Below are 26,943 nucleotides of genomic sequence, written 5' to 3'. Positions count from 1 at the left end.
GTGTGAAGTGTGTAGGAGGAGCAATGGCGCACAGCTGCAGTGCTGTGCGCTACCTTGGTGAAGACTGATGTCTTCTGCCGCCGATTTCCCGGACCTCTTCTTGCTTCTGGCTCTGTAAGGGGGATGGCGGCGCGGCTCCGGGAACGAATACCAAGGCCAGTTCCAAGCGGTCGATCCCTCTGGAGCTAATGGTGTCCAGTAGCCTAAGAAGCCCAAGCTAGCTGCAAGCAGGTAGGTTCGCTTCTTCTCCCCTTAGTCCCTCGGTGCAGTGAGCCTGTTGCCAGCAGGTCTCACTGTAAAATAAAAAACGTAACATATACTTTCTTTCTAGAAGCTCAGGAGAGCCCCTAGTGTGCCTCCAGCTCGGCCGGGCACAAAAATCTAACTGAGGCTTGGAGGAGGGTCATAGTGGGAGGAGCCAGTGCACACCAGGTGACCTAAAGCTTTCTTTAGTTGTGCCCAGTCTCCTGCGGAGCCGCTATTCCCCATGGTCCTTTCGGAGTTTCCAGCATCCACTAGGACGTTAGAGAAATGTGTAACACATTTTTTATTGCCGAGATTATGCTACGGATGGTCCTAGTGGATTTTGTATATGTCTCAACCTCGTCGACACTGGAGTCATACTTCGTGTCGACATCTGTGTCTGTCATCTGAGGTAGCGGGCGTTTTTGAGCCCCTGATGACTTTTGAGACGCCTGGACAGGTGCGGGCTGGGAAGCCGGCTGTCCCACAGCTGTTACGTCATCCAGCCTTTTATGTAAGGAGTTGACACTGTCGGTTAATACCTTCCACCTATCCATCCACCCTGGTGTTGGCCCCACAGGGGGCGACAGCCCATTTATCGGCATCTGCTCCGCCTCCACATAACTTTTCTCCTCAAACATGTCGACACAGCCGTACCGACACACCGCACACACACAGGGAATGCTCTGACTGAGGACAGGACCCCACAAAGTCCTTTGGGGAGACAGAGAGAGTATGCCAGCACACACCAGAGCGCTATATAATGCAGGGATTAACACTATAACTGAGTGATTTTTCCCCCAATAGCTGCTTGTATACACATAATTGCGCCTAAATTTAGTGCCCCCCCTCTCTTTTTAACCTTTTGAGCCTGAAAACTACAGGGGAGAGCCTGGGGAGCTGTCTTCCAGCTGCACTGTGAAGAAAAAATGGCGCCAGTGTGCTGAGGGAGATAGCTCCGCCCCTTTTTCGCGGACTTTTCTCCCGCTTTTTTATGGATTCTGGCAGGGGTATTTATCACATATATAGCCTCTGGGGCTATACATTGTGATTATTTTGCCAGCCAAGGTGTTTATATTGCCCTCAGGGCGTGTGTCCCCCCCCCCGGCGCCCTGCACCCATCAGTGACCGGAGTGTGAGGTGTACATGAGGAGCAATGGCGCACAGCTGCAGTGCTGTGCGCTCCTTGGTGAAGACTGATGTCTTCTGCCGCCGATTTTCCGACCATCTTCTTGCTTCTGGCTCTGTAAGGGGGACGGCGGCGCGGCTTCGGGAACGAACACCAAGGACGGGTCCTGCGGTCGATCCCTCTGGAGCTAATGGTGTCCAGTAGCCTAAGAAGCCCAAGCTAGCTGCAAGCAGGTAGGTTCGCTTCTTCTCCCCTTAGTCCCTTGTTGCAGTGAGCCTGTTGCCAGCAGGTCTCACTGTAAAATAAAAAACCTAAAATATACTTTCTTTCTAGGAGCTCAGGAGAGCCCCTAGTGTGCATCCAGCTCGGCCGGACACAAAAATCTAACTGAGGTCTGGAGGAGGGTCATAGGGGGAGGAGCCAGTGCACACCAGGTAGTCCTAAAGCTTTCTTTAGTTGTGCCCAGTCTCCTACTGAGCCGCTATTCCCCATGGTCCTTACGGAGTTCCCAGCATCCACTAGGACGTCAGAGAAATATATATGGTATGCTGCCTGTATGTATGGTACACTACCTGTATACATGGTACGCTGCCTATATATATGGAACGCTCTATGTATGTATGTATGTATATATGTATGTGTTGTTTTTCGTGTGAAAACGGGTTTTTATAATTATTTACAAAAACTTTCTAGGACACTCTCTGTCTATAGGGACCAGTAGCACGCATGATGATTACACTGAGTTGTGCTAAATGCTCACATAGCCAATGCATGGGAGACAGCAGTCACATCCCCACTGCAATTGAACCTGAAAGAGTTACCAGGAGAGATGCCTGTAATCATTCTCTCTCACACAGACACATAAACATACAATGCCCCGCCCCCTTACAGACCATGTGACCGGAGCTTTGCTGAAATTGAATAACAATGTCCCACAATGCATTTCTCCTCTAGAAGGAATGGGGGCTGGTGATAAAACCCCTGTCTACCATATGATTGGCTGCAGCACCCGCCACTCTGAGATGCGAGAACATGATTGGGTGAATGTGGCATTATGTAGGAAGGTCAGTGAATGCAGGAAGTGACAGTGTGTGTGAAGAAGGCTGCTGCTGGGTGACACACGTGCTGGATCAGGACACCCACTGCGGGCACACAGGGGTCTCCCTACTGCACAGCCATTGCATCTGAGCATAAGGTATCTGTCACCCATTATTCCCCTTTCCTCACTGCTCTCTGTTACACAGGAAGTGACAGTGTCTCACCAGGGAACCATTACCCCCCATACCTGCCAGCAACTGAGGAGCTTCTACAGTCTCCATGTATTGTATTTAGTGGCTGATGTGGGGCACACAGTGCAGTCTGGCACATGCCTTATATAGCTGATCCAGTGTATAAGAAAGGAGACTCCTCAGTATTCTTATACTGCGTTACTTACATAAAATAAGGACAGTAAGGAAAGGGAGAAAGTCTCTGTGTTGTGTGACACTTACTAGTAAATATAATATTGCTAAAATATAGCTTTTAATTAATCTAATATGTAAAAGCAAAACAGTTGTCCTTCTGTCTTTATATACAAATCCACAGTTTACACTCCAAGATCTTGAAATTATACATACGAGTGTGCTTAAAACACGGCAGAGGCAACTAAAAAAATTCCAAATCGAAATTAATTACTGTTAATATTTAATTTAAAAACACAATTTTGGAGATATCTATCTATCCATCTATATCTATATCTCTATCTATATCTCTATCCATCCCTCGGTAATGGTTACCACGGTAACTTAGGGCTGAGAACGGTATGTGTGTCTCCACCCAAGCCGTGTCCCTGTTCAGTTATGGTGAAAAGGGGGGTTTAAGTAGGGTAGACTTGGGAATATCCTATTTCGAAGCAAATAATACTTTAATATTATAACCTTTTGTATTTCAGATTTACCTGGACATAATTTGGGTCTCGCTCCTTCTCAGCAATGGTAAGTATTTAGGTAAGCAATGAAACAACATGGATATCAGACATGTATCTAGATGGAGAGATATTTACTCCTTCAGCAGGGTATAACAATAGTTCTCTAACATTTTACCACCTACAACCTTCGGTTATATAATCGATACCCATTGCAATTACTAAGGTGTGTAATCACGTGTACACGGGAAAGTTTATCGTAACTAGGCGAATTGTCGAAAGGAATGTACTATGTATATACATATATGCCAATTTCCTATGGTGGTTGATTATTACACTCCCTATAGGATATAATAATAATAATAATATTTTTTTTTCTCTGACGTCCTAGTGGATGCTGGGACCTCCGAAAGGACCATGGGGAATAGCGGGCTCCGAAGGAGGCTGGGCACTCTTAAGAAAGATTTATGACTACCTGGTGTGCACTGGCTCCTCCCACTATGACCCTCCTCCAAGCCTCAGTTAGATTTTGTGCCCGGCCGAGGTTGGATGCACACTAGGGGCTCTCCTGATCCTTTAGAAAGAAAGTATAGACTTAGGTTTTTTATTTTCAGTGAGACCTGCTGGCAACAGACTCACTGCAGCGAGGGACTAAGGGGAGAAGAAGCGAACCTGCCTGCTTGCAGCCAGCTTGGGCTTCTTAGGCTACTGGACACCATTAGCTCCAGAGGGATCGACCGCAGGCCCAGCCTTGGTGTTCGGTCCCGGAGCCGCGCCGCCGTCCCCCTTACAGAGCCAGAAGCAAGAAGAGGTCCGGAAAATCGGCGGCAGAAGACATCAGTCTTCACCAAGGTAGCGCACAGCACTGCAGCTGTGCGCCATTGCTCCTCATACACACTTCACACTCCGGTCACTGAGGGTGCAGGGCACTGGGGGGGGGGCGCCCTGAGAAGCAATAAAAACGCCTTGGCTGGCAAAAATACCACAATATATAGCCCCAGAGGCTATATATGTGGAAAATACCCCTGCCAGAATATAGGAAAAAGCGGGAGAATAGTCCGCGAAAAAGGGGCGGAGCTATCTCCCTCAGCACACTGGCGCCATTTTTCCCTCACAGCTCCGCTGGAAGGAAGCTCCCTGGCTCTTCCCTGCAGACTACACTACAGAAAAAGGTAAAAAAAGAGAGGGGGGGGGCACAAATTTTAGGCGCAGTATACATTATATAGTAAAAGCAGCTATAGGGGACATAACTCAGTTAGTCCCTGCATTATATAGCGCTCTGGTGTGTGCTGGCATACTCTCACTCTGTCCCCCCAAAGGGCTTTTGTGGGTCCTGTCCTCTGTTAGAGCATCCCCTGTGTGTGTGTGCGGTGTGTCGGTACAGCTGTGTCGACATGTTTGATGAGGATAATGATGTGGAGGCGGAGCAGATGCCTTTAGAAGGGATGTCACCCCCTGCGGGGCAGACACCTGTGTGGATGAGCTTATGGAAAGAGATGAGTGCACGTATAGACTCCTTACATAAGAAATTTGACGACATGCCAAATGTGGGACAGCCGGGTTCTCAGCTCGTGCCTGTCCAGGTGCCTCAAAGGTCGTCAGGGGCTCTAAAACGCCCGCTACCTCAGTTTGCAGACGCAGATGTCGACACTGATACTGACACCAGTGTCGACGACGATGAGTCTAATCTAATGCCCACTAAAGCCATTCACTGCATGATTGAGGCAATGAAAGAGGTGTTACACATTTCTGATATGAATCCTGGTACCACTAAAAAGGGTATTATGTTTGGGGAGAAAAAACTACCCGTAGTTTTTCCCCCATCAGATGAATTAAATGAAGTGTGTGAGGAAGCGTGGGCTTTCCCTGATAAGAAATTGGTAATTCCTAAGAAGGTACTAATGGCGTTTCCTTTCCCGCCAGAGGATAGGTTGCGTTGGGAAACACCTCCTAGGGGGGATAAAACGCTCACACGTTTGTCTAAAAAGGTGGCACTACCGTCTCCGGATACGGCCACCCTTAAGGAACCTGCTGATACAAAGCAGGAGGCTATCCTGAAGTCTGTATATACACACTCAGGCATTATACTTAGACCAGCTATTGCGTCAGCAGGGATGTGCAGTGCTGCCGCTGCGTGGTCAGATAAACTGTCAGAAAATATTGACACACTAGACAGACACGATTCTGCTAACCATAGACCATATCAAAGACTCAGTCTTATATATGAGAGATGCACAGAGGGAAATCTGCCGGCTGGCATCTAAAGTAAGTGCATTGTCCATTTCTGCTAGGAGAGGCTTATGGACTCACCAGTGGACAGGAGATGCAGATTCTAAAAGGCACATGGAAGTTTTGCCTTATAAGGGTGAGGAATTATTTGGGTTTGGTCTCTCGGACCTAGTTTCCACAGCAACGTCTGGGAAGTCAGCATTTTTACCCCATGTCCCCTCACAGCGTAAGAAGGCGCCGTTTTATCAGGTTCAGTCCTTTCGGACCCAGAAAAACAAGCGTGGAAAAGGCGGGTCTTTTCTGTCCAGAGGCAGAGGTAGGGGAGAAAGGCTGCAACAAACGGCAGGTTCCCAGGAGCAAAAGTCCTCCCCCGCTTCGTCTTCCAAGTCCACCGCATGACGGTGGGGCTCCACAGGCGGAGCCAGGCACGGTGGGGGGCCGCCTCAAGAATTTCAGCGATCAGTGGGCTCGCTCACAGGTGGATCCCTGGATCCTTCAGATAGTATCTCAGGGATACAAACTGGAATTCGAGGCGTCTCCACCCCACCGGTTCCTAAAATGTGCCTTGCCGATTGCTCCCTCAGACAGGGAGGCCGTGCTAACGGCAATTCACAAGCTATATTCCCAGCAGGTGATAATCAAAGTACCCCTACTTCAACAGGGCCGGGGTTACTATTCCACACTATTTGTGGTGCCGAAACCGGACGGTTCGGTGAGACCCATTTTAAATTTGAAATCCTTGAACACATACATAAAAAAATTCAAGTTCAAGATGGAATCGCTCAGGGCGGTTATTGCAAGCCTGGACGAGGGGGATTACATGGTATCCCTGGACATCAAGGATGCTTACTTGCATGTCCCCATTTACCATCCTCACCAGAAGTACCTCAGATTTGTGGTACAGGATTGCCATTACCAAGTCCAGACGCTGCCGTTTGGATTGTCCACTGCACTGAGGGTATTTACCAAGGTTATGGCGGAAATGATGATACTCCTTCGAAAAAAGGGAGTTTTAATTATCCCGTACTTGGACGATCTCCTAATAAAGGCAAGGTCCAAGGAACAGTTGTTGGTGGGAGTAGCACTATCTCAGGAAGTGCTGCACCAGCATGGCTGGATTCTGAATATCCCAAAGTCACAGCTGGTTCCGACGACACGTCTACTGTTCCTGGGTATGATTCTGGATACAGTCCAGAAAAAAGTGTTTCTCCCGGAGGAGAAAGCCAGGGAGTTGTCATCTCTAGTCCGAGACCTCCTGAAACCAAAACAGGTATCGGTGCATCAATGCACGCGGGTACTGGGAAAGATGGTAGCTTCTTACGAAGCAATTCCCTTCGGCAGGTTCCATGCCAGAATTTTTCAGTGGGACCTGTTGGACAAATGGTCCGGATCGCATCTTCAGATGCATCGCTTAATAACCCTGTCTCCAAGAACCAGGGTGTCTCTACTGTGGTGGCTGCAGAGTGCTCATCTTCTAGAGGGCCGCAGATTCGGCATACAGGACTGGGTCCTGGTGACCACGGATGCCAGCCTTCAAGGCTGGGGGGCAGTCACACGGGGAAGAAACTTCCAAGGACTATGGTCAAATCAGGAGACTTCCTTACACATAAATATTCTGGAACTAAGGGCCATTTACAATGCCCTAAGTCAAGCAAAATCTCTGCTCCTACACCAGCCGGTGCTGATCCAATCAGACAACATCACGGCAGTCGCCCATGTAAATCGACAGGGCGGCACAAGAAGCAGGAAGGCAATGGCAGAAGCCACAAGAATTCTCCGATGGGCGGAAAATCATGTGCTAGCACTGTCAGCAGTGTTCATTCCGGGAGTGGACAACTGGGAAGCAGACTTCCTCAGCAGGCACGACCTCCACCCGGGAGAGTGGGGACTTCATCCAGAAGTCTTCCAAATGATTGTAAATCAGTTCGATCGGCCACAGGTCGACATGATGGCATCCCGCCTAAACAAAAAAGAAAGCGAGGAGTAAAAACAATTCTCGTGGTTCCGGATTGGCCAAGACGAGCGTGGTACCCGGAACTTCAAGAGATGATCTCAGAGGACCCGTGGCCTCTGCCGCTCAGACAAGACCTGCTACAGCAGGGGCCCTGTCTGTTCCAAGACTTACTGCGGCTGCGTTTGACGGCATGGCGGTTGAACGCCGGATCCTGAAGGAAAAGGGCATTCCGGAGGAAGTCATTCCTACGCTTATTAAAGCCAGGAAAGATGTTACGGCAAATCATTATCACCGCATATGGCGGAAATATGTTGCATGGTGTGAGGCCGAAAAGGCCCCAACAGAGGAATTTCAACTAGGTCGATTTCTGCATTTCCTGCAAGCAGGTGTGAATATGGGCCTAAAACTAGGCTCCATTAAAGTACAGATCTTGGCTCTGTCGATTTTCTTTCAAAAAGAATTAGCTTCAGTACCTGAAGTTCAGACATTTGTAAAAGGAGTGCTGCATATTCAGCCCCCGTTTGTGCCTCCTGTGGCACCTTGGGATCTCAACGTGGTGTTGAGTTTCTTAAAATCACATTGGTTTGAGCCACTAAAAACCGTGGATCTGAAATATCTCACGTGGAAAGTGGTCATGTTATTGGCCTTGTGTCACAATCCTGACTGTAGGTTTTATATTTGGTGACTTACCCCTGCCATCTGTCCTGGATCCTGTGTCTTTTCACTCACGGAGTTAAACAGCTGGTCAGTTTTCCTGAGTTCTCTGCCTGAGAGGTAATAGTTAATTAGCTCCACCTGTGGTGATCTCCTGTGTGAGGCTGAATTCAGTAATCTAAAAGCAAGCATCCTGTGTTTAGCAGAAGTCCAGGCTTCAGTGTTCTCTTGGCCTGCTAGGCCTCATTCTACATCACAGCCTTGGCTAGAGTAGTCACATGACAGTGACATCACCTAATCCTGCCCACCAATCATCAAGGACCAGGAAGTATAAATCAGGAGGCTGAGTTGGAATCTGGGCCAGTTCCTTGTGTCACATACAGCCTTGTGTGGGTCTTAAGCTGAGCTCCCTAAAGGTAACCTTTGTACCTAAGTTCCTGTGGAAACTCTGCTCCCTTGTTACCGTTTGGTTTACTTGTGTGTTGCCATTTGATTTCACCATTTCCCTGAGTCTCAATGTAAAGGTACAGCTGCAATGTTTCGTCTTAAAGGCACAGTACTGAATTCCGTGTTCTCCCCTGAAAACCACAGCTGTCGTGTTTCAGTTTTACTGCTGTTGTAGTTGGGATCTCCAGGGCTCAGTACCTCGTGCCTCAGCATCTCCGTGCCTCAGCACCTCCGTGCTTCCAGCATCTCTGTGCCTCGGTACCTCCGTGCCTCAGTACCTCCGTGCCTCAGCACCTCCGTGCTTCCAGCATCTCTGTGCCTCGGTACCTCCGTGCCTCAGTACCTCCGTGCCTCAGCACCTCCGTGCTTCCAGCAAATCTGTGCCTCGGTACCTCCGTGCTTCAGTACCTCCGTGCCTCAGTACCTCCGTGCCTCAGTACCTCCGTGCTTCCAGCACCTCCGTGCCTCAGTACCTCCGTGCTTCCAGCACCTCCGTGCCACAGTACCTCCGTGCCAAAGCACCTCCGTGCCACAGCACCTCCGTGCCTCAGTACCTCCGTGCCTCAGCATCTCCGTGCTTCCAGCACCTCCGTGCCTCAGCACCCCTACGCACCCCAGTGTCTCTACGCACCTCAGTGCCTCCACGCACCTCAGTGCCTCCACGCACCTCAGTGCCTCCACGTACCTCAGTGCCTCCACGCACCTCAGTGCCTCCACGTACCTCAGTGCCTCCACGTACCTCAGTGCCTCCACGTACCTCAGTGCCTCCACGTACCTCAGTGTCCCCAAGCACCTCAGTGTCCCCAAGCACCTCAGTGTCCCCAAGCACCTCAGTGTCCGCAAGCACCTCAGTGTCTCCAAGCACCCCGTGCCCTTTAGCACAATTATACCTGGTATTCTTCACTGATTCATCGGTGCCTTTCCAGTTCTGTCTTTCAGGAGACCTTCAGCATGCCTCCTGTCTGCCGACCTAATCCTGCATGAGGAGAACCTAGATTCGGCCATCTCTGCTGCGGTTCCTCTTCCCAGTCACCGGAAGAAACCCAGAGTCCACAACAGTCCCAAACCAGGTCAGTGGTAGTATTCATATAATCCTCCAGTCGCCCGCACAGACTTCACTAACACCGGGTTCACAAAACCTTAGTCATGACACCTTGGCTTCGGCCAGGCGCGTGTCAGAATTGGCGGCTTTATCGTGTAAAAGCCCTTATCTGATTTTCCATACGGATAGGGCGGAATTGAGGACTCGTCCCCAGTTTCTCCCTAAGGTGGTGTCAGCGTTTCACCTGAACCAGCCTATTGTGGTGCCTGCGGCTACTAAGGACTTGGAGGACTCCAAGTTGCTAGACGTTGTCAGGGCCCTGAAAATATATGTTTCCAGGACGGCTGGAGTCAGAAAATCTGACTCGCTGTTTATTCTATATGCACCCAACAAGCTGGGTGCTCCTGCTTCTAAGCAGACTATTGCTCGTTGGATTTGTAGTACAATTCAGCTTGCACATTCTGTGGCAGGCCTGCCACAGCCAAAATCTGTCAATGCCCATTCCACAAGGAAGGTGGGGCTCATCTTGGGCGGCTGCCCGAGGGGTCTCGGCTTTACAACTTTGCCGAGCAGCTACTTGGTCAGGGGCAAACACGTTTGCAAAATTCTACAAATTTGATACCCTGGCTAAGGAGGACCTGGAGTTCTCTCATTCGGTGCTGCAGAGTCATCCGCACTCTCCCGCCTGTTTGGGAGCTTTGGTATAATCCCCATGGTCCTTTCGGAGTTCCCAGCATCCACTAGGACGTCAGAGAAAATAAAAATTTACTCACCGGTAATTCTATTTCTCGTAGTCCGTAGTGGATGCTGGGCGCCCATCCCAAGTGCGGATTGTCTGCAATACTTGTAAATAGTTATTGCTAACTAAAGGGTTATTGTTGAGCCATCTGTTGAGAGGCTCAGTTGTTTTTCATACTGTCAAACTGGATATAGTATCACGAGTTGTACGGTGTGATTGGTGTGGCTGGTATGAGTCTTACCCGGGATTCAAAATCCTTCCTTATTATGTCAGCTCGTCCGGGCACAGTGTCCTAACTGAGGCTTGGAGGAGAGGCATAGTGGGAGGAGCCAGTGCACACCAGGTAGTCATAAATCTTTCTTAGAGTGCCCAGCCTCCTTCGGAGCCCGCTATTCCCCATGGTCCTTTCGGAGTTCCCAGCATTCACTACGGGCTACGAGAAATAGAATTACCGGTGAGTAAATTCTTATTTATATAGCGCTCTTTCTCCAACAGGACTTTACAGCGCTTTACAGACATCAAAAACAATACACATGATACAGAGGATTTAAGCAATACAGCAATAGATAAGCCACACAGACGTGAAAGAAAACCTTAAGCACACAGAAAGCATAATGCAGGATTGGTGCAGGCATTTTGGGTAATAACTTCCAAGGGTTGTGTATTCCACCCTCACAAGGTACCAAGTGCGGCAGCCATCTTGGGCGCTCAGTGTAGGATTACCCAAGGTGGAATAGTCCACCCCTAGAAGAGACGACACAAAATGGGGGTGATTTCAGAGTCCTACAGTTTAGAGTAGGGTCCCAACAAAACCACAAGGTCCATGTATTTTTCATCCCATCCACAAGTGTACCATATGGGGCAGCCATGTTGGGCGCACTTTGAAGGTTACACTGTGGGAGGTGAGCCATACAAGGGCCAAGTTCATATATGGGAAAACTGATGCTTATGTAGTAGTATGATGTACCCTGTATGTAGGGCACAATGGCAAGGTGTGCAATCAGTGGAGGTTAACATTACAGGAAAAACACAAGGTGGGGTGAAGCGAGCAATGAAAAAAAACAAAAACCCCACAATAGCAGGTAATTAGCGGCAGAAGTAAAATTGGGGTAACATTATTTTGATCAGATCTTAGTACAGGTGGGTAGGAGAATAACTCCTAGGTATTGGTATCCTGTTTAATTAATGTAGTAGCTAGTACGTATCCTATGGCAGAGTAGTCATGTAGGAACAAGGTTTCCCTTCCTGAAATTTGTAGCAATGTAACAGCTGTGTGGACCAGCTACTACCAAATTATATATTTGTATCCGTTCAGTCTAGGCGATGAGTTCCAATTAAAAGTTCTCCTTTCCCTTGTTATGGGTAATACCTAAACTGCTGTTCCAGTTTTGTAGTCACTGCCTGGGCGCTGTCCTATAACGGATTGTCCTTAGGGAGGTATGTGACAGTGTCTCTGGTATTACAGGTGCTGTAGTTAGGAGACTCCGTGTGTAATTACTCTCCACTTCAACACGCTGGTAGAGGATCTATATATATCTCCCTTTTTCACTGGCGTGTGCCTCTATCCCTGTCCTAATCTCTGCTATGCATAGCACTATAGTCCACAGGTTAGTAATGGCTCAGTTTCCTAGAAGTAGTGGAGGGGTAGATGGGAACCTCTACTGGCTCCTTGTATCTGCTGTGAGTTTTGGTCCGTCACTAGTGTGTGTCAGTTCAGTGCACAATGATTGTGATTACCGACCTCGGTAGTTTTCTATGAATGACTCCTGTCATTCACTCTTGCTCAAGGCTTAAGTCCAGCCCCTCTAGGCTGTCATTGGTGGCAGTGAATCATCTAGATCAGTGGTTCTCAAACTCAGTCCTCAGGACCCCACACAGTGCATGTTTTGCAGGTAACCCAGCAGGTGCACAGGTGTATTACTTATTCACTGACACATTTTAAAAGGTCCACAGGTGGAGCTAATTATGTCACTTGTGATTCTGTGAGGAGACCTGCAAAACATGCACTGTGTGGGGTCCTGAAGACCGAGTTTGAGAACCTGTGATCTAGATCCTCTGGAGTCTGCACCGTGGGACACACTGAGGCTGGTATGCCGTTTTTTGGGGCTGACGTCTGCTTTCGTTTTCCTTCACTTGAAACTGAAGCCGGGGAACGGCGACTCACCACCTCCCCGGTAACCGCTTGCCGTTGTGCGTGCCTGGGCTGCCTTCTCTTCTCTCCCGCACCTGCTGCCCTTACTACCGGTTCCGGTGCGCGTTAGGGAGTGAGGAGTGGCTCTCTCAGATACGCACTCTGGGATCTTCGGTGCTGGTCTCCGCACTCCCGGCTCACTGACTCCGGCACTCTCTCACCTGGCTCAGCGATTCCCAGTCTCAGCGGCTGCAGTAGATTACTATCTATGCTCATGTCCCGCTGCATCCGCTCCGCTTCACAGAGCAGTTTCCCTCTCTACCGCGACGTGCTGGCTAAGCTCGTTAGTCCCAACTGTCCCTCCTAACGTTCTCATCCGGGTCTTCCTCTTGACTGTCCTCGCTCTCCCTCTGCCCGGGAGTCCCACGAGCCGTTCCTCACTCTCTCTGCCAGTCAATTAACTCAGCCGCGGGCCGTACGAATGAGGGCCCGAGTCACAGTCCGCTCGGGACATGCATATTATAACATAGCCTTGGTACATACACACAATACTTAATGTAAAGGGTTACAACTGGGTTACAAGTCTTACTACACCTATTAAATCTATCTATATCTCTATGTCCCAGCATAACTCTGGAAGGCTTGGAGCAAATGACACCAAACTTAATACACATGACTTACCCCCACAGTGTTTGTTCCCATATTGTAAATCATATGTGTAGCGAGTTTGATGTAAATTGGTCCAGGCATTCCAGAGTTATGCTGTCTGCTGAAATACTCTGTGCTGCTGCCTCACCCCTAGGGGTGTCTTTACCCCCACAGTGTTTGTTCCCAGATACACTCCTAGCTCCCCTATGGGTGGGTCAGCAGCACAGAGTATGTCGGCAGACGGCATAACTCTGGCTTGCCTTGTACAATTGACACCAAACTTGGTACACATATAACTTACAATCTGGAAACAAACCCTGTGGGGGTAACACACCCCTAGCGGTGGTCCAGCAGCACGGACTATATCGGGGCATGCATTATATGTTAGTGATGACAGGGCTTCATGTGACAGTCACAGGTTGTGAGGAGGGGAATGGAGTTAGCAGGAATCCACACGACGAGAGTCACATGGTGGGAGAAGCAGGGTTTCCAGCAGCACAGAGTATATTAGGAGATGCATGATATGTCAGGCAGGACAGGGCTGCTTGTGACATGATGTCAGGAGGGGAATGGAGGTAAAACGAACCCACACGCTGAGTTATATAGTGGAAGCATCAGGGTCACCAGCAGCACAGAGTATATCAGGAGATACATAATGTGCTGTGCTATTTAAGAAACTGTAAATAAATCGATAATTTAACAGGGGCACTGACATGATGTGAGAAGGGGAATGGAGGCAGCAAGAAGCCACAGACTGAGAGTTGTATAGTATTAGGCGCCGAGGGTCCGCCCGTCAGTGCGGCCCGGCGCCTAGCAACTAGGGACGCCGCAGGCAGACAGCCGCCGGCTCCCTAGCAACGCTAGACGCCGGGCGCACGGAGCCGCTCAGACCCTAGCAACGGGGACGCCACGGTCGGACCGCGTTCCCCGTTGCTGGGTCTTAATTAGTCAGTTCAAATTGTATCCTGGCCGTGCAGCATGCAGCTGCACGGCATGATTATGTGATTACCCTGTCTGGATCTTGATTGGAGGGCTCCCAAATTTAAGCACTCTCAGGACTTCTCACAGACGCCGGTGATAGCTTCCTGTTTGCTGTGTCAGTTACAGAGAGTTTCCAGTCCTGCTCAATCCGGTTGTTCCTGTCCTCAGTGGTCCTGTACTCGGAAGTTGTCATCTATTCCTGGAGTCCGACCGAGCACCTTTAACATCCTGTGGTGTTCGTGAGTCGCGGCGTAGCCGTGTGTTGCGGCTTGACCGCTTACTGTTTATTATTTAGTTTCTTTGTGTTCCGGAGCTTTTGCGGAGGATTCCGCTCCCACAAATCCACTCTGGTATCCAGCGGTGCTGGATAGGAGTAACGGATCAGTGGATCTTTGGTTGTCCCTTTCCCTGGCGGTTTGTCCGCACATACTTTTGGTTTAAGTTAGTTAGCTTGTAGCCCCTGGCCTGGTTGCTTAGTCAGAGGGCCCCTTGTTATCACCCTGTCTCGGATTTCCCTTTGTCTCCCATTAAGACCTGAGGGGGCATCGAAGTTGGGCAGACATAATCCGCCCTTCAAACGCGGCTGCCATGGGCTCAAGCAACCATAGTCTCGCAGGGGATTTCTGATAACACGGGCGAGACAACGGAGTTAGGGCGCCAGGGGTTACTAGGCTTTCCTGCTCCCGTAACCAGCATATCTTTCCAGTACTCAGACCTCTGCCATAAGATCTCCTCTGGTCTGGAGTACGGGAATCATAACATTATCACCGGCCAGACTAAAATTTAAAATTAAACAGGATTTAATTTTTTCCCTTATTCAGTTGGAAGATTTGTCGGCCTCATGAATCCCACCGGTGTTGGGCCAAATCCTGGCCAGCTTCTAGTTAGCCAGATTCAAGAACTTACTCAGATGGTTCAGGATCTGTCCCTTCGGGTGAGGTCACAGGAAGATCTGTTACGGACTTCCCCGAGGGTCATTCCTGAACCAAAAATGCATTTGCCTGACCGTTTTTCTGGGGATTGAAAGCAGTTTTTTAATTTTAAAGAGTCTTGTAAACTTTATTTTCGTTTAAGACCAGTCTCCTCAGGTACGGAATCTCAGCGGGTTGGAATTATTATTTCTTTACTTCAGGGGGATCCTCAGACCTGGGCTTTTGGTTTAAGAACAGACGATCCGGCTTTATTGTCTGTAGACGCCTTTCTGGGGTCTTTAGGGCTATTGTATGACGACCCTGATAGAGAGGCATCCGCCGAGAGTCAGTTGCGTGCTCTCAGACAGGGTAGGAATCCCGCAGAGATTTATTGTACGGAGTTTCGCCGTTGGTCGAACGACTGTGGATGGAATGACCCAGCCCTGCGCAGTCAGTTTCGCCTCGGCTTATCCGAGTCTATAAAAGAATGTCTCCTTCAGTATCCCGCTCCTGAGACTCTCGATAAACTCATGGAGCTCTCTATTAAGATTGATCGTCGTCTCAGAGAGCGGAGGGCTGAAAAAGGAGCATCTGTCGGGTCTACTCCTTGTGTTTTTTCCATTCCTGTGGACATAGAGGAGCCCATGCAGATAGGCCTCTCCAAACTGTCTCCTGAAGAAAGAACCAGAAGGCAAAATTCTGGTCTTTGTTTATACTGTGGAGGTAAGGGACATTTTGCCCGTAGTTGTCCGAACAAGTCGGGAAACGCCTCGACCAAGTGATTTGTGAGGGGGTTCACTTTGGTCTGCAGCTTATCTCCTCAAATAATTCACTGTTAGTCCCAGCTAAAGTTTCCTTTGGCAGCCTCTGTTCCTCTGTCTCGGCTTTTGTGGACAGTGGAGCTGCAGGGAACTTTATGGATTTAACATGGGCCAAGGCCTTAGGTATTCCTCAGTTAGCCTTGGGTAGGTGTATCACCATGCATGGTTTAGATGGGAGTCCCTTGTCCAATGGGGTTATTTCTCTCTGTACACCTCCTGTTCTACTTTCGGTAGGAGCTCTGCATTCTGAAAAAATTGAGTTTTTTTCCTTACCCATTGCCCAGCAGTTCCAGTGGTTCTGGGTCACCCTTGGCTGGCCTTTCATAATCCCATCATTGATTGGCAGTCGGGGGAGATCTCACAATGGGGTACCATCTGTAATAAGGAATGTATTACGTTTCCCATCAGAATAGCTGCTGTCATTCCCGCACCCATTCCTGTGGAATACCAGGATTTTGTTGATGTATTTTCCAAGGGCAATGCGGACATTCTGCCTCCCCATAGGCCTTATGATTGTGCTATTGAGCTAATTCCTGGTGCCACTTTGCCTAAGGGAAGGTTATATGCATTGTCCGGACCTGAAACTGTGGCCATGAATGAGTATGTTAAAGAAAGCCTAGGGAAAGGATTTATCAGGCCATCTAAATCCCCTTTAAGTGCAGGCTTCTTCTTCGTGGAGAAGAAGGATGGATCACTCAGACCTTGCATTGACTTTAGAGCCTTGAATAAAATCTCAGTAAAAAATACTTACCCTTTGCCGCTGATTTCTGTCCTCTTTGATCAGCTACGTTCGGCTGTGATTTTTTCTAAGATTGACCTGAGAGGAGCATATAACCTCATCCGAATCAAGTCAGGGGATGAGTGGAAAACGGCATTCAGTACTCAGTCGGGTCACTATGAGTATCTGGTTATGCCATTCGGCCTGTCTAACGCTCCGGCAGTTTTCCAGGATCTCATTAACGATGTGCTCCGTGAATTTCTTGGAAGATTCGTTGTAGTCTACTTAGACGATATTTTGATATATTCTGACTCTATAGAACAACATGTTACCCAGGTGCGTCAGGTTCTAAAAAAATTACGTGAAAATCACCTATATGCCAAGCTGGAGAAGTGTGAATTTCATGTCACGGAGGTATCCTTTTTAGGGTACATCATTTCCCCTCGGGGATTCTGTATGGAACCAAAGAAGCTCCAAGCCATCCTTAGTTGGGCGCAACCCACCAACTTAAAAGCAATTCAGCGCTTTTTAGGGTTTGCGAATTACTATAGAAGATTTATTCACTCTTTCTCCGACCTAGTTGCTACCATTGTGGCACTGACTAAGAAGGGAGCAGATCCTACCAACTGGTCACGTGAAGCTGAGTTATCTTTTCAGGCCTTGAAACAAGCCTTTGTCTCAGCCCCAGTCCTCAGACATCCCAACCCAGAATTGCCTTTCATTGTTGAGGTTGATGCCTCGGAGGTTGGAGTAGGGGCTATCCTATCTCAAAAGGATCCGGATTCTCTAGAATTACATCCTTGTGCCTTTATGTCCAGGAAATTCTCATCTGCTGAATCCAACTACGATGTTGGTAACCGGGAATTACTGGCTATTAAATGGGCTTTCGAGGAGTGGTGGCATTGGCTTGAAGGAGCCACTCATACCATTTCAGTTTTGACTGATCACAAAAATCTTCAATACATTGAATCAGCTAAACGGCTGAATGCCCGGCAAGCTCGTTGGGCTTTATTTTTTACTCGTTTCAAGTTCATTATCACCTTCAGGCCAGGTTCCAAGAATACCAAGGCAGATGCCCTGTCACGCAGTTTTCTTCCAGTTCAAGACAACAGTCCTGTTACTCCCATACTTCCGTCTTCAGTCATTCGGGCAGGCCTCACACAAGATTTATTTACCCAGTTAAAGCAGCTTCAACATCAAGCTCCTGGAAATACTCCTGCTGGTCGTCTTTATGTCCCCGAGTTTTTGAGAGCAACTGTTTTGACGGAGTTTCATGATAGCAAAGTTGCCGGGCATCCGGGGATGGCCAAAACTTTTGAATTAGTTTCCCGCTCGGTATGGTGGCCTGGTCTTTCCAAAGACATTAAGGAGTTTTTTTTTTTTCTTGTCAGGTCTGTGCACAGCATAAGGTTCCCTGTTCCTTGCCTATCGGTCAACTTATGCCCTTGAATGTTCCTCTTAGGCCATGGTCTCATATTTCCATGGATTTTGTGGTGGACCTCCCTCTGTCAGCCGGATGCCGAGTCATATGGGTGGTAGTGGACCGTTTTAGCAAAATGGCCCATTTAATTGCTCTTCCCCGATTGCCATCTGCCCAGGGATTGGCAGTCTTGTTCCTCCGCCATGTTTTCAGACTCCATGGGTTACCCACTGATATTGTTTCTGATCGGGGTCCACAATTCATTGCACAATTTTGGAAGTCTTTTTATGCCTCATTAAAGATGAAATTATCTTTAACGTCTGGCTACCATCCCCAATCCAACGGGCAGACTGAGCGAGTTAATCAATCATTAAAACAATATTTGCGTTTGTACTCGGCCAAACTCCAAAATGACTGGTCTGAGTTTCTTCCGTTGGCGGAGTTTGCTTACAACAATGCCTGTCATTCCTCCACCAATGTGTCTCCATTTTTTACAGTTTTTGGTTTTCACCCCAGAGCTAATACCTTTTTTCAACATTCCTCTGTCTCCTCACTGACCCTGACCTCTCATCTCAAACTCATTTGGAGAAAAGTGCACCTGGCTCTCAGAAAAGCGGCATTTCGGGAGAAAAATTTTTCTGACAGGCTCCGGCGGCCGTGCACTTTTAAAGTAGGAGATAGGGTATGGTTGTCGACTCGCAACATTAAACTTCGACAAACCTCAGCCAGATTGGGTCCTAAATTTATTGGACCATTCCATATTATCAAAAAAGTCAATCCAGTTGCTTTCCGGTTACGTTTACCAAAAACTTTACGGATCGGTAATACCTTCCATTGCTCCTTGTTAAAACCATATGTTTCGTCCAGTAGATTTCCTCGCAAGATCCCTCAGGGGAAATCACCAATAGATGTACAGGGTCAGCAGGAGTTCTTGGTGGAGAAGGTTCTCGATTCCAAGTTGTCCCGGGGTCGGCTTTATTTTTTGGTACATTGGAGAGGTTATGGTCCAGAAGAAAGGTCTTGGGTCCTGGATGAGGATCTCCATGCCCCGAGGCTCAAAAGGGCATTTTTTCGAGAATTTCCTCAGAAACCTGGCCTTAGGGGTTCCTTGACCCCTCCTCAAGGGGGGGGTACTGTTAGGCGCCGAGGGTCCGCCCGTCAGTGCGGCCCGGCGCCTAGCAACTAGGGACGCCGCAGACAGCCGCCGGCTCCCTAGCAACGCTAGACGCCGGGCGCACGGAGCCGCTCAGACCCTAGCAACGGGGACGCCACGGTCGGACCGCGTTCCCCGTTGCTGGGTCTTAATTAGTCAGTTCAAATTGTATCCTGGCCGTGCAGCATGCAGCTGCACGGCATGATTATGTGATTACCCTGTCTGGATCTTGATTGGAGGGCTCCCAAATTTAAGCACTCTCAGGACTTCTCACAGACGCCGGTGATAGCTTCCTGTTTGCTGTGTCAGTTACAGAGAGTTTCCAGTCCTGCTCAATCCGGTTGTTCCTGTCCTCAGTGGTCCTGTACTCGGAAGTTGTCATCTATTCCTGGAGTCCGACCGAGCACCTTTAACATCCTGTGGTGTTCGTGAGTCGCGGCGTAGCCGTGTGTTGCGGCTTGACCGCTTACTGTTTATTATTTAGTTTCTTTGTGTTCCGGAGCTTTTGCGGAGGATTCCGCTCCCACAAATCCACTCTGGTATCCAGCGGTGCTGGATAGGAGTAACGGATCAGTGGATCTTTGGTTGTCCTTTTCCCTGGCGGTTTGTCCGCACATACTTTTGGTTTAAGTTAGTTAGCTTGTAGCCCCTGGCCTGGCTGCTTAGTCAGAGGGCCCCTTGTTATCACCCTGTCTCGGATTTCCCTTTGTCTCCCATTAAGACCTGAGGGGGCATCGAAGTTGGGCAGACATAATCCGCCCTTCAAACGCGGCTGCCATGGGCTCAAGCAACCATAGTCTCGCAGGGGATTTCTGATAACACGGGCGAGACAACGGAGTTAGGGCGCCAGGGGTTACTAGGCTTTCCTGCTCCCGTAACCAGCATATCTTTCCAGTACTCAGACCTCTGCCATAAGATCTCCTCTGGTCTGGAGTACGGGAATCATAACATATAGTGGAGGAGCAGTGTCCCCAGCAGCACAGAGTATATCAGTAGATGAGTTATGCGTCAGTGAGTACAAGGCTGCATGTGACAGGGGCAGTGACATGATGTGAGGAGGGGAATGGAGGCAGCGGGAAGCAACAGACTGAGAGTTGTATAGTGGGAAGAGCAGGGTCTCCAGCAGTACAGAGTATATCAGGAGATGAGGGATGTGTCAGTGAGGACAGGGCTGCATGTGACAGGTCAGTGACATGATGTGAGGAGGGGAATGGAGGCAGCAAGAAGCCACAGACTGAGAGTTGTATAGTGGGAAGAGCACGGTCCCTTGGGTGATCAAAAACATGTCTGGCCAATACACAAAGTGGGTCAGGGAAGCAAGATATGCCTATATACTAGATCTCCAACCAACGTCAATTAACGAACTATCCTTCTAATTTACCATCCTCATCCCGTATCGAAGCACGGGTATTCAGCCAGTGTATTATAAAGGGGAAAATAACTATCTCACACTAAATACAAACATAACTCCTCTATTATAAAAGCATATAGAAATGTTAGGACTTACAGGGAATCATTTAGTGGTAATTTACTACCCAATGACAATCGGGGGAGTCGCTAGTCTCTAGCCCTTGTCACGGTCCGGCCTGGGAACGGGGTTCAGGACTTACCAGTCCGTGTCCTTTGGCGAGTCCTGTCGGGCACTGATGTGTGACTGTTGAGCTCCAATGTGGACTCTGTCCTGAGCCTGGCAGCCCCTTCCTGTGGTGCTGGGCACCGCCGTCTTGAACAGTCATGTGACTGGCTGAGTCAATCCGGCTGCAGGAGGGCTCAGCTGACCGTAGTAGCCAATCCTGTGAGGTCAGTAGGTATAAATCGGGAAGCGGAGGCAACAGAGATTGCTGGTGCAATGTCTCACACAGTCATACTGTGTCCCACAGTTCTCTGAGCTTCGCAGCAATTCCTGCATTATTCTCTGAGCCTCACTACAGCTCCTGAATATTGGGGGTAATTCCAAGTTGATCGCAGCAGGAAATTTTTTAGCAGTTGGGCAAAACCATGTGCACTGCAGGGGATGCAGATATAACGTGCAGAGAGAGATAGATTTAGGTGTGTTATTTTGTTTCTGTCCAGGGTAAATACTGGCTGCTTTATTTTTACACTGCAATTTAGATTGCAGACTGAACACACCCCACCCAAATCTAACTCTCTCTGCACGTTATATCTGCCTGCCCTGCAGTGCACATGGTTTTGCCCAACTGCTAAAAAATTTCCTGCTGCGATCAACTTGGAATTACCCCCATTATTCTCTACATTTGAACCTGACATCAGTACCTGCCAGTCAAATCCTCTCCTCTGAAGCTGCTACTACTGTCGTTCTTTGTTTAGCAGTCAGCTCAAGACCCTGCGGCCTAACCGGTCATTCCGCTCTGCCCTTAGTAACCAAACCCACCTAGACTCCTTTGTCTGTTCTGGATCATTGTTGCCATTCTCCGCATCCCGGAGCTCCGATATTCATAAAGCCTATTCTTATGCTTGTGTCTAAAGGATAATAAAACCCATGAGAGGAACTTTTATTCGTCCAGCTCTTCATCTATATAAGACAGGCATGTCCAAACTGCGGCCCTCCAGCTGTTGTGAAACTACATATCCCGGCATGCCCTGACACAGTTTTGCTGTCAGAGAATGCTAAAGCTGTGTCAGGGCATGCTGGGATGTGTAGTTTCTCAAAAGCTGGAGGGCCGCAGTTCGGACATGCCTGATTTAAAGAACCTAAATCTCCTGATATCTCTGATCCTAATTCGGATCCACAACTAGCTACCAGCTTGACAGTTTGCACTAGCCCCGTGGATTCGGGGAGTGGTCAGAGTGCAGGTGCGGATCTCCTACACATCATTGCCAGTCGCCTGGAAGGAAGCAACTGGCCCGATGCCTACAAGAAATTTCAACTCGCCAGGGTGGCATTCAAGCTTCTCTTTCAAAAGTCGTAACCTCCAGACATACTGAGGCCCCAGCTGCTCAAGTCGCCACTAGCTACGTGGCTCAATCACCATCCTCATTACATTTGTCTACTTCTAGCAAATTTGCCGGAAGTCCCAAGTTGTGCAGGGGCTTTATTAATCAGTGTGAGGTTTACTTCACTCTACAACCTTCAAATTTTCCCACTCAGAAGAAAGTGGCTTTCCGGTCCTGCTTTCGAGAGGGTATCTCCCTTGTTTTTGTCAACTTTACAGAAAATATTTGCTGAGCTGGGAAGAGCGACCTCCGCCTCCATCGAGATTATGCGACTTCAACAGGGAAATAAGTAGTGATGTGCACCGGAAATTTTTGGGGTTTTGGATTCGGTTCCGCGGCCGTGTTTTGGATTCGGACGCGTTTTGGCAAAACCTCCCTGAAATTTTTTTGTCGGATTCGGGTGTATTTTGGATTTTTATTTTTTTATTTTTTACAAAAAACCCTCAAACAGCTTAAATCATAGAATTTGGGGGTCATTTTGATGCCATAGTATTAACTCAATAACCATAATTTCCACTCATTTCCAGTCTATTCTGAACACCTCACAATATTATTTTTAGTCCTAAAATTTGCACCAAGGTCGCTGGATGGCTAAACGACCCAAGTGGCCAACACAAACACCTGGCCCATCTAGGAGTGGCACTTCAGGTTTCTAGTGAGAGGATGAGTGCTTCCATCCTCATGTGAATCTGAACCACTAGCCATGAACATAGGCCAGGGCCTCAGCCGTTCCTTGCCACTCCGTGTCGTAAATGGCATATTGGCAAGTTTACGCTTCTCATCAGACGCTTTTGATTTTTGGGTCATTTTACTGAACTTTTGTAGTATACTTGACGACAGAGCGGTAGAGCAATGGACTACTGTATCGTACTATATACTGGTGGTCATAGCAACATTCTGCACTGTCCCCTCCTACTATATACTGCGCGCAACTAAAATGCAGCACAGGTATGGATGCATAGTATACTTGACGACAGAGGTAGAGCGGTGGACTACTGTACCGTACTGATATATATATATATATATATATATATATATATATATATATACATATACATACATACATACTGGTGGTCACAGCAACATTCTGCACTGTCCTCCTACTATATACTACAATGTAGCACAGATATGGAGCGTTTTTCAGGCAGAGAACGTAGATATTTTCAGCACACTGAACACAGAAACTAAGAGAATGCTGCCACGTCCTCTCGCTATCATAGCAAAGTGAAAATGGCGGCGACGCGCGGCTCCTTATATAGATCACGAATCTCGTGAGAATCCGACAGCGGGATGATGGCGTTCGGGCGCGCTCGTGTTAACCGAGCAAGGCGGGAAGATTCGAGTCTGCCTCGGAACTGTGTAAAATGGGTGAATTTCTGGGGGGTTCGGATCCCGAGGAACCGAACCCGCTCATCACTAGAAAAAAGACCATAGGCCACTATACCATCCAATTTCAAACATGCGCATCGGAACTCAAGTGGAATGAAGAAGCGTTAATATCTGCCTATTCGAGCGGTCTCTCTGACCGTTTGCAAGATGATTTGGTGGCCTGAAACCTACCAGCCAAGTTAGATGATCTCATCTCCTTCTGCACTAAGGTGGACCTTCGTTTCAGAGACTAACGAGCTGAAAAAATTAGTGGTGATCGTTATAGGTTCCAACCCCTTTCTCCATCAAATACCTCAGTAACCAACCTATACAGGTTAACAGAGCCCGTCTCACCCCTTAAGAATGTCAGAAGAGTTGTTGTGAAAATCTGTGCCTCTGTTGCGGAGCTCCTGGTCATATGGTAGCAGCCTGTACACAGCGTCCAGGAAACGCTCGCTCCTAACCAGCTGTGGAGACACTGTTAGGAGTGTTAAGTTTGTCTCCAAATTCTGTAGAACATGAAATGCAAGTTTATCTTGAATTTTCCTAAGGTTCTAAGCATATCTCCTCTCTTTTGGATTCTGGTGTCATTGGAAATTTTATCACAGCCGACCTTGTACAATAATTACAGATCCTTGTGCAAAACTTGGTTCGTCCTATTTCTTTATCAGCGATTTTTCCTTGGATGTATCCAGTGGAGTGTGGCAGTATTAGTCAGATCTGAAAAAATGAGAGAGTGGTTATAACGCTTAGAGCAGAAGGAGATACAAGTACTTCTGCTTTCCAATTGTGACAGCACAGAATCTGTTACATTTGCATTGCAGAGATTAGTGACTGGCAATACGGGTGAGAGAGTACAGAAATAGAGGAGAGTAGTTTGGATTTCGGGGGCATATGAATGTAATAGGTCATGAACCATCACTTCTACTGTCTAGTGTGTGTGTGTGAGGTCCGGTGGCTGGGCGTGCAGTGCGGCAGAGTGAAGTCTAGCAGCTGGGCAGGCAGTTGGCTGTTCAGCATGACCCATGACATCACATCACGCTGCGCACTGCCCAGCCGGTGTGAGAGGCAGGTGAGCAGGGGGAGCTGGGTAGCGTCTGAGCCTCCTGAGGAAGCTCAATGCTGCCCGGCATTGAAACATTGAAAGAAAAAAAAAAACTGAGGGAGCTTCCAATTCCAAAATCCCCAGGATTGGAAGCTCCAATCCTGGAATTGTCCAGAATTACATTTTAGGTCCGACTCCCAAGATCCCACTGATCCCAGCACAAGCCCCCCCCCCCCAATTGGCAGTAAAAAGCACATGGGAAGGTTCATAGTGTAGTTTATAGATATGACACATCTGTAAGAGGTCACCATGCATAGGAATACAATTAGATTTCAAATAGGTAGAGCTTCTGAAGTTTTCACAACAATTATATAGCTCATTGTAGGTTATGACCATATAGCTCAACACTGAATGAGCACCATACATGGATATACCAAATAGATGTCACATAAATGACAGGGTGTCATCGTCACAACAGCTTGTTATAGCAGTGTATTACTGTTATCTTTACACTGAATATGGCATATACCAGTTTAAATAATATAAAATGTGAAATGGGCACATAGAATACCAGGAGAGCAGTGTGTGTGGGCCGGGCTGTGCACTGCTAGGTACCACTGAGGTAGACGTCCATTTCCCCATTCAGGTGGCTTGTTCTACAGTGAGCAGCCACCTGAATTATGAAATGGCCGTCTGACTCCTATCCATATGCTCCCTACACCTCACTTCCAGACTGTCTGCACTTTCTGTACTCTCATATTCTGGAGCCGACAGCAGATACAGGAAATCTATTACACACAGGTATTGAGCCCAAAAACTCACACTGGTTATTTACTGCCAATGGGCACATAATCAAAAGCAGATTTTGACTGTATTACATGCAGGTGCTTTTCTAATCTCTTCTATACTTTACTTCTGGTAACAAACATATAATCAAGACCAAGGCATTATATACATGCACTACATAATCGCTGTACTTTATGCCCAGTATGCAGATGAATACTATTGATGGTGGTGAGGTAAATGCCATCCAGTTTGGTTTCATGTTTTATTCTTGATACATGGGAAATGTGCGGTGCAGTATTAGTGTGTGTGTGTGTGTGTGTGTATGTCGGATGTAACACAGAAGTTGCGCTAAGCCAATTAGATACTGCTCTGGGTGGACAACCCTGACAAGGAGTGCGGTTACTGCTGTGTTGCATACCTCTTCCAATATAACTGTTGATTTATGACACAGTGCTTAAGATCTGGCATGAACTTATATTGCATATAAAAACGACTGTTCTTTAACAAAAAAAAAAAACCCACCCCAAGTGATAATGGGAAACTCAAATGATTTATGTATTCGTTGTATCATAGTTGACTGCCTTAAGGGTCTCCTCTCTGAGAGAACCGCAGAGAGGAGACACTGCTTGCACCTGTCAGTCACCAGGCCACCTCCCCCAAAATGCCACGATTTGCATGTCTAAGATGAGGGGGCAGGGCTAAAGATGCAAATTCACATCATTAAGTCCTGCCCCCTCCACGCGGACCCAGAATCCCTGGTATAATCTCATCCTGCCTACTTCACTAGAAAGCGGGCGAGTTTCAGGAGCTCTTTCCAACCTTCCGTGAGTGTGGGAAGATTGCCCAAATACAAAAACAATACTGCTCAAACAGATATCTTCTATAACCAGTGAACAGAGGCAGCACTCAGACTTTTAAACAACATAATCCGTGAAATTTATTGCATCAACGTTTCAGGGTGTCAACCCTGATGACAGCGTTGAGACCCCGAAACGTTGATGCAATAAATTACACAGATTAAATTGTTTAAAAGTCTGAGTGCTGCCTCTGTCCGCTGGCCATATTGGGTGCTGTTTGACTCTGAGGAGGGTACCGTGAGCAAGTATGTAGTGTGTGTGTGTGTATACCTTCTAACTGTCTTGATTTTTGCGGGACAGTCCCATTTTTGGGGGGCTATCCCACCCACGGGCCGCAGTGTCCCACGGTGGGGAAGGCAAGTTGGGAGGCTCCTGTCACTCCTGCTCTGCTTAGCAGAACAGCGGTGAATAGATGCTGCACAGCGTCTATTCACTGGAGACAGAAGGAGAGGGGGCATGCCCACTCAGTGACGGCAAAAGGGCGCATGACTAGCTATCACGGCTCTGCTGCGAGACTATGCTCCATTTTGTATAGCTCGTGCCCCCTTTCCAGGTGCGCACAAAGTCCCACGATCGTCTTTACAAAAGTTGTGGTATGGGCTCTATTTTACACACACCCCATCTATATCTCAAAAAGGAGGTTTTACTTTTATCCCGTGCTATACTGTGGCTGCACCTCAAAATACCCTACCACTAGCAGAGGGTCAGAATAGACAATAGGTAAAACAATATTATGAGGGCGCTCAAATGTGAATATTTACCAAGATTCTTGACCAGCAGAAGGCAAATCTTAAGAGCAAATTATTTAA

The 26,943-nt window shown here is 48.1% G+C and overlaps 1 protein-coding gene across 3 annotated transcripts in view; it reads left to right on the top strand.

The window, feature by feature from the left end:
* The first annotated feature begins 2,395 nt into the window (after window positions 1-2,395).
* LOC134936102 (zinc finger protein 84-like) overlaps window positions 2,396-26,943 on the top strand; it is an 88,320-nt gene continuing 63,772 nt past the window's right edge. For 2 of the 3 annotated variants that reach the window (XM_063931017.1, XM_063931016.1), the window contains exons 1-2: window positions 2,424-2,567; window positions 3,303-3,345. The gene's annotated coding sequence lies outside the window, so the exon portion shown is untranslated. Of the gene's footprint in view, window positions 2,568-3,302; window positions 3,346-26,943 lie in introns of all 3 variants that reach the window. The other variant, XR_010180453.1, reaches the window with a different exon arrangement.

The sequence above is a fragment of the Pseudophryne corroboree genome, chromosome 6 (genome assembly GCF_028390025.1).
Source record: "Pseudophryne corroboree isolate aPseCor3 chromosome 6, aPseCor3.hap2, whole genome shotgun sequence".
NCBI classification, from domain to species: domain Eukaryota; kingdom Metazoa; phylum Chordata; class Amphibia; order Anura; family Myobatrachidae; genus Pseudophryne; species Pseudophryne corroboree.
Note: the sequence above shows the minus strand (reverse complement) of the source record. Positions and strands in the feature narration are given on the sequence as shown.